The sequence below is a fragment of the Protopterus annectens genome, chromosome 12.part0, assembly GCF_019279795.1.
Source record: "Protopterus annectens isolate FY-2018-M chromosome 12.part0, PAN1.0, whole genome shotgun sequence".
Lineage (NCBI taxonomy): Eukaryota > Metazoa > Chordata > Ceratodontiformes > Protopteridae > Protopterus > Protopterus annectens.
In genome coordinates, this window is record NC_056746.1 from 1,425,013,466 (window position 1) to 1,425,026,602 (window position 13,137).

Below are 13,137 nucleotides of genomic sequence, written 5' to 3' on the forward strand. Positions count from 1 at the left end.
ATCTGTTTGAGCCCCTTGATCCTCTTGGTGAGGTAATTTTGGGGTCTTTCCAATTGCTGCAGGTGTCTGGTAAGGTACATCCCAAAAGGGGCATTGTACTCAATTATGGGCCTTATGAGGGTGAGTAAAGAGGCAGGATGACCTCCCCTGATCTAGATGTGAATCCCTTTATGATTAGGTGGGCTATATAAAATGTTTTTTTAACTACTTTGGCCACGTGGTTGTCAAATGAGAGATTGCTATTAACTTGGGTCCCCAGGTCCCTAATTACTTCTTCTGTACTTAATGGATTACCACCTATGTGGTAATTTGTGGGCACTTTGTTTCTGCCAAAGGGGATGACTATACACTTTTTGGCATTTAGCTTGAGGCCATGGCTCTGGCACCAGTTGTCTGTTTCTATGAGGCTCTTTTGGAGGATGCTTGTGTCGACTGGAGAGTCTATTATGGTGCCCAGTTTGCAATCATCTGCGAACTTGGTCAGCCACAGTCCTTCCATGTTGGCCTGTACCTCCGAGAAATATATACCGAACAAGAGAGGTCCCAGGACTGAGCCTTGTGGGATGCCACTTGTAACTGGTTTGGAGTCTGACATGGCTCTAGCTATTCTAACCATGTGGGTTCTGTCCTTGAGCCAGTTTGCAACCCATCTAGTGACATAAGGGTTTATATTTAAGCTGGTGAGCTTATCCATAATGCCCGAGTGAGATATTGTATCGAAGGCTTTTGCGAGGTCCAGGTAGGCTGTGTGGACCACCTTCCCCTTGTCAATGGCCTTGGTGACTGTTTCAAAGAAATCGACCAGGTTTAAGAGGCAGGATCTGCCCTTAACAAAGCCAAACTGGGTAGGATCCAGTGTCTGTAGGTCCCCAATACCTTTATTTATAAGGTCCATGATGATCCTTTCCATAGCTTTGCAGACCAAGCTAGTGAGACTTATGGGGTGATAGTTTCCAGGATCCGTTGAGGCACCACCTTTGTGGAGAGGGACCACTGTTGCTGTACGCCACTCTTTGGGTACATATCCTGTAGTAAGGCTGAGATTGAACAGCAGTTTTAGGTTTGGGTTTAGCTCTTCTTGGAGTTCCTGTAGGGGCCAGCCGGGACACCGTCTGGTCCCATTGATGCTGTGTTTCTTGCTTTGGAGAGGGCAGCTCTTACCTGAGCATCTGAGATGTCAGGGGGGCAGCACTCTGCTGGGATAGATATTAGCCCTTTTGGTGGAGGGGAGTTTGCTGAACCTGTCAGCTAGGATGTTGGCAATGTCTGCGGGTTTGGTGTATTTTTTGTCATTTTGGACTAATTCTGAGCATATTTGGGAATTCCCACCCAGGTTCCTAACATAACTAAAGAAAGCCTTGTGATTATCCTTAGTGTCTTGTGCAATTTTTCTCTCAAAGCTGGCCTTAGACAATTTTATGAGTGCCCATAGTTTTTTGCTAATACTGATCAGAGATGCCTTCCCTTTTTGGGATTTTGCTCTATCATATAGTAGCTTCCTCCTTCTATTGTATAGTTTATGGCTGGGGTCCACCAGACAGGACGTTTGCCTTTGGAGGATTGGGTCTTGGTTTTATTTGGGATTGCATGATCCGTGCATTCCTGAAGGTGTTTATAGAATGCGTTTATAAAGGATTTTGCAGTCTGGGCCGTATTATCCACAGGCCCGGGGGCTTTGAAGGATTCCACCTTGGTTATGAGGAGTGTCAAATTTGCTTTAGAGAAGTTTTTCACTGTGGTTTTCTGGGCATGGGGTGGGGTCGGGATGTGAATATCCAGTGAGATTAGTTTATGGTCTGATCTTACCAGTGAGGGATACACTTCTGGTCTGGAGCATAGAGTCCCCATGTTGGTGATGATCAGGTCCAGTATGTTTTCCCCTCTTGTGGGAGTGGTAACAAGTTGTTCCATAGCATTTGAGTTTATAAATTCTAGGAACCTTTGGGCTAGGGTGTTGGAGCTAGAGTAATGCTCCCAGTCTATGGTTGGATAGTTGAAGTCGCCCAATATAATGGTGTTTGGAGAGACCTTCATATTTTCCAGTGTTCTCAGGAAGGCCGAGTGGGGTTCCTGGGTTTGGGAGGGTGGTCTGTAGCAGGCTATAAACTGGAAGGCAGTTTTACCCACTGTTAGTTGCACATGGATAATCTCTGAGCTTCGTGCTGTGCCACCAACCTGGAGGTGTGGGTATCTTTGACGAATATTGATACTCCCCCTCCTTTTGTGGTTCGGTCCAAGTTTTGGGGCCGAAAAGCATGGTATGAGGTATAACCTGGTAGTGCTGGGGTGCTCTCGAGAGCCTTGAACCAGGTTTCTGTTACTGCATAGATATCGATGTTCTCCATGCTAAGGAGAGTTTCAAGTGCTTGCATCTTGAGGTTTAGACTTCTGGCGTTGAGTAGCATTACTCTTAGTTTCTTATCCCTTGTGATACCTATGGAGGTGGGTTTGTCTTTTGAGCCTTGCCTAAAAAAGGCACTATGGGGGTAGCAAGAGCCTTTGCCAATATCCGAAAGCCCAGGGGTGACAGGTGCAAGCCGTCCCTAGCGAAGCATCGTGGATTGTCGAGCATGCCATCCCAGGCTGACAGGCATTGGATCCCCTTTGAATGACACCAATACTTAAGCCAATTGTTGAAATTGATAATCTTGTCTTCATACTGTGGCATCATTCTTGGTGAGGGTAAGATGCTACTCAAGGTCAGGGTCATACCGGCCTGGGCTACATGTTCAGAGAGCTCTTCTATGTCTCTTTTCATGAAGCCCACATATGTATATGTATATATCCATATTCCTGTCATGTAAACATCACGGTTGTGTATACCTTCTCAGATGTATCTCACCGTATGTATCTGATATGTGTACATTATGATAAAACACCATATGTGATGCAACAGTCATATTAATAACAAGTACTACACAATTGTGGAAGTAAAGGCAATTGTTCAATACTAATTGATATGTGTATTGACATATATATTGGAAAAACAACAGTTGTCATCACAGTGGTCATGGTGTAGTTGTTAAGTGTTGTGACTATAATGTACAGGGTCCTGGGTTCAAGACTTACAATGGCTGTTCATTTTGTTGCTGGGTAGAACTAAGGCTGTTGGATACAGAGTAGTTAAGGCAGTTTTGAACAGCTTTAAGCGTGTTTGCATGAAGTTAAGTGGTGCTAAGCTACGGGTAAATGTACAGGCACTTACACAGTGTAGGCTTCACTTATCAGTGCACAAATCAGCTTAGCTGTTATATTGGAGCAATGTTGATATCTGCTAAGCACAGCTTTGCCCTGGTAACCAGTTCTCACCACCCAGTCCAATAACATAGCAGTTATATATTATATTTTATATTATACTATATTATAGCATGTGCACATTTTGATATATATATATATACATTTTTTATTGTAAATAAAATATCAGCATCTTCAGTTATTTTAACTGATAGGATTTTTATTGTTTATTAACCATTTACTTTTCAATTTATTATTGTTAGTTGACAGGTTTTAATATAACCTTTTACTGAGGTCTTTTTTGTAAATGCATTTTATAACAATTTTGTTTTATTTTCATGTTTTGCACCTTTAATTCATTGGCCATGACATCACTTCCTAGTGATTGATTTAAAAACTGTTTCAGTGCATTTAGTACTTGTTTTATTCACTCTGAAGAAGCTGTGTCTATGCACACGGTGAAAACGCTGTCTTAATAAATTTTGCGTTAAGGAACCTGTGTTGTTATACTTCCTGCTAAGGATATTTGAATTTCTCGATTGCTGGAGCAAGGAGTCCGTGGTGGTTATCTGTTATTTATTGGTCTTCTTGTTACACGTTTTCACTCATGAAGTTAAGTGGTGCTAAGCTACGGGTAAATGTACAGGCACTTACACAGTGTAGGCTTCACTTATCAGTGCACAAATCAGCTTAGCTGTTATATTGGAGCAATGTTGATATCTGCTAAGCACAGCTTAGCCCTGGTAACCAGTTCTCACCACCCAGTCCAATAACATAGCAGGGTATACATATGTAATAAGTGTATGTAATGACATGTGCAATACATGCGCCTATGTGCTGTCACTACAGTAGCAAGGAGTGTCATATCTAGGACACACAAGTATATGCAGCTTGTACAGCACTGGTATCTGTGTGAATGTGTTACATACAGGGGTAGTAGCCCAGGGTACGTTCTGTCACACTGGCATGTAGTGTATCATGGGGGTACTACTATTGACAGTGCTTTCCTAGGCAAGAGTAGAGTGCTAAATGTAGTACTGACAACAGGCACACCTGCAGGCATAGCTGGACTCTGAGGTCTCCCTGTTGTGCCCCTGGTGTGTGAGCTGTTTTGTAGTATATATCCTCTACTGGATAATGATCCGACATGTGGAATGTAACTGTAGACTACCATCTGTACATCACATCTTACTGAGGGCTTTCAAGATGTAGTTACGGCATACATATTGTCGTCAAACATCTATCTGTCATCACATTCATCCTACTGCACAGCTACTTGCCAAGCTGATTACTGTCAGTCTCTGTACAGATGTGCAGATGGCAGGTATCCAGCTGGGATATGTACAGGCAACCTATGCTTGATTGACACTGTTATGTCTGCTCAGCTGTGTAAGAACTGGCACATATAGGAGACAGTACCTTGTACGCACCACATGCCATGGGTACCTCCACTACACTACCACAGTCAACAGAACATGCTTGGGTACAGGTCTCCATCACAGACACTAACTGTGTGTTGTAATACATGTTGCATACATGTCATCTTGATCACCTCAGTGACCATGTGCAGAAGGCACATGGAGGATTGGTTGATGCATGTCACTCACACCCTGAGGGTCACCACAGTAGTGCCTGTCGATAGATTGCCTGCTGCCACATTGCAGGTGGCAGGATACCACTGTACACACATCCCCTAGCCAACCCATCTCTCCATGGACTATAGCTAGGTCTGCAGCTATGACTACCTGCAGCGATGCACCCCAGTAATGACACATGTGTACATGTGCATTACTGAGGATAGCAGTGTCTGTGTGTTAGTACACCTGTACTTGGGAATTCCATGAGGACCTTCCCAACCACCGCAGCACCCATTTCCATAGTCAGTTGTGGCTGCTGCTGTATGGGACATTACATGTACACTGTTACACTGCTCTCTCCCTACCAGCTACACGAGCCTTGCAGTACCAGCACAACAGTGTTGTACAAATGGGTCAATAGGCATGGGATACCCATTGAGTTCTTGCAAGTATGTGTATGTGTGCATGTGTGCATGTCCGTATATCTGTAGGGTACAGCATTCCGAGGCCACATACTCATATTACAATACCCAGTGCCATACACTAGTACAGACAGTGTTGTTGCTGCCCATAGGTGAGGCATGACAATGCAACACCCTACTATGCCTGTGGCATGTGCATTAGATGCATATCCCTGTAGTACCACTGTTGGGATATACAATGGGTTGTATCCCAGTCGTGGGCAATGTGTGATGGTGTGTATGTCAGAGTGCCATGATGGGTTTCAAGGGAGTACAATATCCACTGGGGGATGTGGGTGCTGTGTACACTGTCATTACACCAAGGTACACCCGGTATATGTCCCATGTACCACTTTATGGTGACCACTGTCACCATCAGCCATACAGATAACTGATACTACATTCCAGCCCAGTAATGAATGTGCTGTGTGCAGCCTACCTGTAACACATTGGACACATGGTCAAGTTAGTTAACAGTGGTAGGCCAAGATCTCCCGGATGTGTATCTGCTTGTTATTTGTCTGTTAATGTGTATATGATGGTATGTCATACTTTGTATTGTCCATACACAACCATTACATCCCGCAGTAGCCTACTGTACATGTCTGGGGATGTTCTACATGTAACATGTAACCTGGAACATACCTCACCCTAAACACTGTGTGGTGTGTGCAATGAAAGCCACACACTTCAGTAGCACTATATACCTAGGTAGGGATGTAGTGGCAGTGTTGTCAAGGAAGAGTGTGCGTGTATGTGAATGAGTCTACATCAGGTTGCAGATTATACACATCCCAGTGGGTCACCTGTCCATGTGGCACAGGCAATAACTCTTATACAAACCTGTGATATGTGTTCAACTGTACCCCAGATATGTGACAACCATGGTGTCAACACAGTGTCATATCCCATTGTGGAACATGACTGCAGACCATCTCCTGCTGGCACATGTACACCTACAACAAAAATGGATAACATTATGGAGACCATAATCAACCAGTGTTACAAACAGCTATAATGCATCATTGCTGGATGGCTGCACTACCTGACATGTATGCATTAAACTTTACTCCTAACAAAATTTTATATTGCAGTACTTTAGTACACCATAGTACAGTCACTGTGTGCATCAGAACCATATTAGCCGGTCCCTGCATCGATGTTATGGATGACAGGCATGTGGCACAGGTATCATCATATGCACATGGTGTGTTGTTGGATTGCCAGAGGCCTAGGGTGGGTCATATATTTGATACCATGTGTGTGGGTGAGGGGTGTAATGAGGTGAACTGGGCATGGGGATGTGGTGTGTGTAGGTATGGGGTTGCCCCTAGGTGTGTTTGTTTAGTGTGTGGGAATGCATGCACACAGTTCTGCCATGTGGCTGCCCTATACAGGTGTTTATGGGCAGCTGCAGACCATACCTGGCAGGGTGTGCAGTTCACTGCCTCCGACCATGGACACGTGGACTGTGCCTGACATGGGTTCCATAGGCACATCGAGATAAAGGCCTCAATGTGCTACTCTCCCCTGATGATGACAGATGTCCACTGGAACCAGGTCCCTCCTGGGACTGACCAGAACCATGTGCTTGTGGCTTGCTGTGGTGTGGGAAGCACCCCCTTGCAGTGCTGGGGCTGGTACTGCCAGTACGGGAGCACCTTGGTGTCCTAGCATTCCACGTTGACCGCCAGCTGTTGCTGTTGCTGGCCTACATCCATGTGGCTGTTGCCACACTCCCACCACATGTTCAAGCAAGACAAACCATGATCAATGAGGGCCATCATCTCACCAGACCATCTATCCATGAGCTCGGTATAAGCATGAGTGGCACTAGACAGTTCACGGAAGTTGTCACTTGCAGATGTGAGAGCAGCCCTCTGCAGCCTCAGGACGTGTCTGGTGTAATGTTCCATACATGCCTGCACCACCATGACAGCCTGAAACATGCACCTTGGTGGTACCAGTTGTGGTGCGTCTGCCAGGGGCATGATGACCAGCGGCCCTACCACAAGCACCCTGGGATATCTGCCTATATGGTGCCCTGCCAGACATCTGGCTATGTCTGCTGTGACCAGATACATTAGGCATGGATACCACACTCTCCTGTGCACTACCACCAAACGCCAGCTGTCCCTCCACTATGGCCACTGGTGATGGGGTATGTATAGGCACTGAAACTGTGGCGGGGTTGGGGTGGCTAAAAGGGGGATGTCAAATGATGGCACTGTTTCAGCCCCTGACAACCCCACCTGTGCCTCAACAGTACTGTCATCATCTTCGGTGTCTGTATGGACACCAACATCAGACTGCATGCAGGAAGGACCCTGACCCACCTCACCAACTGTTGCAGAAAATAAGAAATGCACTTTAAGACCTGTACAGCATTACATAACAGTACACACATACACACGCGCACACACACACACACACACACACACACACACACACACACACACACACACACACCACCTTAATACCTTCCTGTCTGTGACTTTACAGACAGTCCCACATTTATTCCCATACGTTCTCCATCCTGCAACACACTTGGTAACATACACTCATTAATACCACTCATTAACGTATCATTCTTCTAAATGCCTAGACAAGTGATCACAACACAAGACCTGTTACTCCATTACCTCCCTGACCTGAGTGGAGTGGTTTTACATGGCCTCACTGGTGTCATTCAGTGTTCACCCTGTCAATGTCTGGACATTGTGAGCATGGCCCCTATATGTGAGGGGCTACTATGTTCACTCCATAATATCATGCACTGGAGTGTCATGTGTAATTGTTCAGTACATGCCAAATATGCAGCTCAATCAACCTATCATGTGACAACTGTAATATATGGATGCACTCCCTGGTGTTGTCTAGTAATTCCCCAATGCATCTGTAGTACTGCATATGTGGGTTGTCAGACACCCCTCTGCTGAATGCAATATTAAGGGTATACCTGGTGTCTACCTTCTCTCCCAATGCATGTTCCATGCTACAGACATTATTATTCTATCAGCTGTCCTGTGATTACATACATAACAAGTATTCCTGGTGTGTCATGTGTCAGTCCATGTCCATGTACTGGACGATCCAAAGGGAAGTACTGCTGTATGAACAACCCCACAATCACACATGTGCATACATGGACACCCACACAAACACACACACATGCACACACGCATTCTACATGCATCCAACCTCCCTCTACTTCACCACAGTGACCCTACAGACAAAATAACCACCCAACGAGACACACACACACATACAGGTGAGGTTGCACAATGATAGTACACACAGTCCTCCTATTACCCATCTGTCAGCATGCATAACATATGGTGCACAACAACATGCAGTGCAGCTATAGTCAATCCATGCTAGCAACAGTATACATGTGTGTGATGCATGTGCTGTGTTAGTAGGTGATGCACCTTCCCCTGGATACCACTGCACCCATGTACAAAGTATTGCTGTGCACCTGTTCTGCACCTTGCAATGTACTGTGCACCAAACCTCACATGTGTACAACCCATTGCTGAATGTGTAGTACTGTGTCAGTTATGTCAGCTCTAATGCTCACAGCCCCTATGTTTTTCAGCAACACATACCTGGGATGATGTGTGGACAAATGTCATTTGTGAATGCCTGATGTCTGGTTTACAGATCTCAACATCAGTGGACCATGTATGACCATTCCAATACTATTACACTGACAACCATCAGAGTATCCCATGGCTATGGGGAGTGTACACACTCTTATTGATATGACACACCCTTCCTTGATCTGCCATGGGACCACATCACCGCATATATTAACAGTACATGAGTCCGATATGTGACATATGTCCTGTACATTCACATGTAGTGTCTACGGAATGTGTTAAGTGTGCGGATGCTGACCAAGATGCATACACTCCATGTGTGCATATGTGTGCACACCCTTATCATGACAGTTTGTTGCACCTATTGTTATGTGTACTACAGCAGTCACTACTCCTGGCAGGGGTATACTAGCATGGGCCATCTGCATGTTCGGTCTGCCCTACACATGTCCCCCAAATCTGCATGATTGCAAGGTCTACTCATGTGCACATCTCTTGGTGTTCAGACACTGCTGTCACTATTGCTGTGGGGGTAGGGTTACATCTGCCACAGTTTCTGAACCTGACTGTGTGCAAATACAGCCATTCTTAGCATCCTTAGGATCCCTGCTGCAGTGCACTTGTGTGTCATGCTGACATTCCCTCCCCACCTTTAGCCTTTTTGCAGATGTTTAACATGTAAGGCCTACACATGTGTGTCAGTTTGTAGTGTCCCATACACTGAACACCACATGTTACAGCCTAGTCCCAGATGACAATGTGGACCACAGTAATATGTTATGCCACTCTGTAACAGTTGCCATTGTACTACTGCTATATACACTGTTGTTGCACTGTATATGGGTGATGTTTCTCACATGTCCCTACTGTAGGCCATGTCTCCCACCATTATGTTACTCCCTGTGGACACATTCCACAATGACAGGATGTTAGTTATCTTACAGGTGTCTGACACACCCTTCTAATACCCCATCATGTTTACAACTGTGATGCCATGCATTTAACAGCAACAATATGTGCCCATGTACAGCATGCATTCTGGGTAGGTGTGTTAGATGTGTGCATGGAATATACCATAGTCATTACATGCCCGATGTATTGGCAAGCATTAACATAAACCATACTCACCAGCTACAGGCTGCTGCCTTGGTGATATAAAGGAGGGGCCTACATAAGAGTGTGAGAGATGTGAAGTCAATGGCCACACCTGTGGCATTGCTACAAGGTGGGTGCAGCATTACAGTACATCAGCAGTACATGTCCGCAATACTACCATGTATGCACATCTGTTTATCATTACTATACTGCAACAAACTATATATATGATATGTCAGATGCACATGATCTACCTGTACAGATGTGGATGCATACACAACAGTGGTCTACTGATGTGCCCTTTGGCCTTACCTGCACGCTCCTCAGCCAGTGTGTGTGGGAAGCACCCACCTCCACAATGGTGTCTGGCAGTTGTTGGCTATGCAGATGGGCAAGTGCCACGAGGCTGCCGAGGAGCTCCTCAACATGTGTCGGGGGATGGATGGCATGGCACCCCCCCCTTGTTGCGAGGTGATCCCCCAGACTGCAGCAACACACTGACAAGTATTGCAAAGCAGGTCAGAACAATGATGCCAGACCTGCTCATAACTGCAGTTGTGCAGTCCGACATCATTGACCCTGTGGACTGAGTCATTCCACAGGGTGGTCCGCTCCTGCTGCTCATGGGCAGCCCGGCCAAACAGGACAGGGTAGTGCTGGATTAGGTGGTTTAGCACTATTTCATTCTCAGCAACTGAGTAAGCTGAAAGCTGTCCATGTGACATATCGCCTGAAAGACATAAAGATGGAAGCAGGTCTGAACAACTCATACAGCAAGGTTACCATGGTTCTTAATACACATCTCTGTCACCCCCCACCATATCAGTGACAACAAACTGTACACACAACTCAATAGGTATGGCTACAGCTTACCTACCAGTGGGACAGATAATGTATTGTACCACACTTTGTGCTAAGTGTTTATAGCCATGTTCCCCATGTGGACACTATCATGGCTGGCCTGTTACAGACTATTCACCTGGATGCCATTGTCAGGGCTACTATTGTTCCATATATGCCTGTGGTATGCTTGCTATGTGATTGCTGCACATCTGACATTCTGTGTTATTGGGGATATCTATGCATGCTGTTGAACATGTTCCACGATTGTGTAAACTATTACTACACATATGTTCTATAAAATTGACACAATAGCATGTTTAGGGAATATTTGCCAGCAGAACCACCTCTCCAAACTTATCTGCCCATGTTACCAGGCCACATCACATGTGGGACCCACCCTGGGGCCTCCTCATGTACTGGTCCAGCACTACCTTCAGGTGGAACCAACTCAGGGGATGTTGCCCCCCCTGGTGGCACACACAGACATGATCTTGTCCTCTGAGGTCAGGTCCAGGGTCTGTTCCATAGCGGGCTCCACAGACACATGTGGGATGTCCTACATCACCTTGAGGCACCCAGTACACATTCACAGGGTCCACATGCTCCTCCTACTCAGCATCCAGGCCAGGCACCTTCAGGACGTGGACTGCTGTTGTTAGTACCAGTGGGTGGGAGGCTTGTTCCCATTGTGTCCATGTAAGGGCCCATGGAGCTTCCACATCACAGACCACACACATCATCCAGGTTGGTTACCCACCACATGTGTCACATACCAACTCTGTAGGCTGTCCTCTATATCTACCAACCCGGACCACCTCCACAACTATACCTGCTATACTTCCCCATATTCCCATTCCCTACTTCTCAGACAAGGGCAATGTGGTCCCAACAAGGGGTTCACATGTGACATAGCAGTCCATGTTGCACACCCTGACAGCTGTATATATCTGTGTGTATTGCTGTGTGTGCTGTTCCCTCACTCATAGCATGCAGCACTGTGGTGGTAATATAGGGGACATGTATTTACATACATATATGTGAGTGTGTGTGTTTGTATATATGTAGACATGTGCGTATAGGTATATATCTATATATGTGTAGATATATGTGATGTATATATGTGTTTATATATATATATATATATATATATATATATATATATGGGTATCTGTATATCTGTGGACATACATGTGTATATATATATATATATATATATATATATATATATATATATATATATATATATATATATATATATATATATATATATATATATATATATATATATATATATATATATATAGATATATATATATATATATATATATATATATATATATACATATATATATTATTTATTTATTTATTTATTTACATTTGTTGACTGGGAGTGTCCGACTGGATGTAGGTCCATTTTCAGTGGAGACCCGGGGAGAAAAGCTCCACAGCCAAAATAAACAGACAGTAGTTACATTGGATTACATAGCGATTAACAATTTAACATAGCAATTACTTAAAACATATTTACAGATGAAGAACATAGTACATCAGTAAACAACTAGAATCTTTATCTGTGAAGTACATAACAGACATTAGCAAATGTTACAATAAGAAGTTCCTGCTGTATAATAAGTACTAGGCTTATGAGCATCTGAGCTTGCTATAATCAAGGTAGTTAGTGGAGTGGAAAGAAAGGTAGTGATTGGATGGGGTGGGTGATATTAGAGTGGGAGTTGCAAGGGCATAGCCAGCATGTTTTTAGGTGTGCTTTTAGTAAAGTTTTGAAGTGGGTGCATGATGGTATGGAGGTAATTGTGGGTGGAAGGGAGTTCCATAATTTGGCTATGGTGCAAGAGAATAGTGCTTCACCAGCAGAGTTATTGGCTTTAGAATACCTATACATACCTGTATATGGGGTACATTCAGACATCAGGTTCACAATCTCACAACACCTTCATGCACAGCTGCACTGTTCTGCCTTGCTACTATACAGACATTTGCCACATATGGACACAGCCTAACATTAGGGGGTATATGTAGGGCCAGATTGCAGGTAACCCTATTACACACCTATGGCATTCCAGCATGCTACAATACAGGTTAACCTGAGTATCCTGCAAGTGGTGGGCTGTGGAACGCACGTGTCCATCATTATGGCATTACTTCCAATACCAACTATTGACCACAGTAATATACATGCTTCCTATTACACAACACACACTATGATGGCTTACATCTTATCAGTCAGTGTTGCTCTGCACAGTTGATGGATATGGCCCACTACCGGTAGTGACAGACTCTACTGTCCTTAGCAGTTGTTCAGCT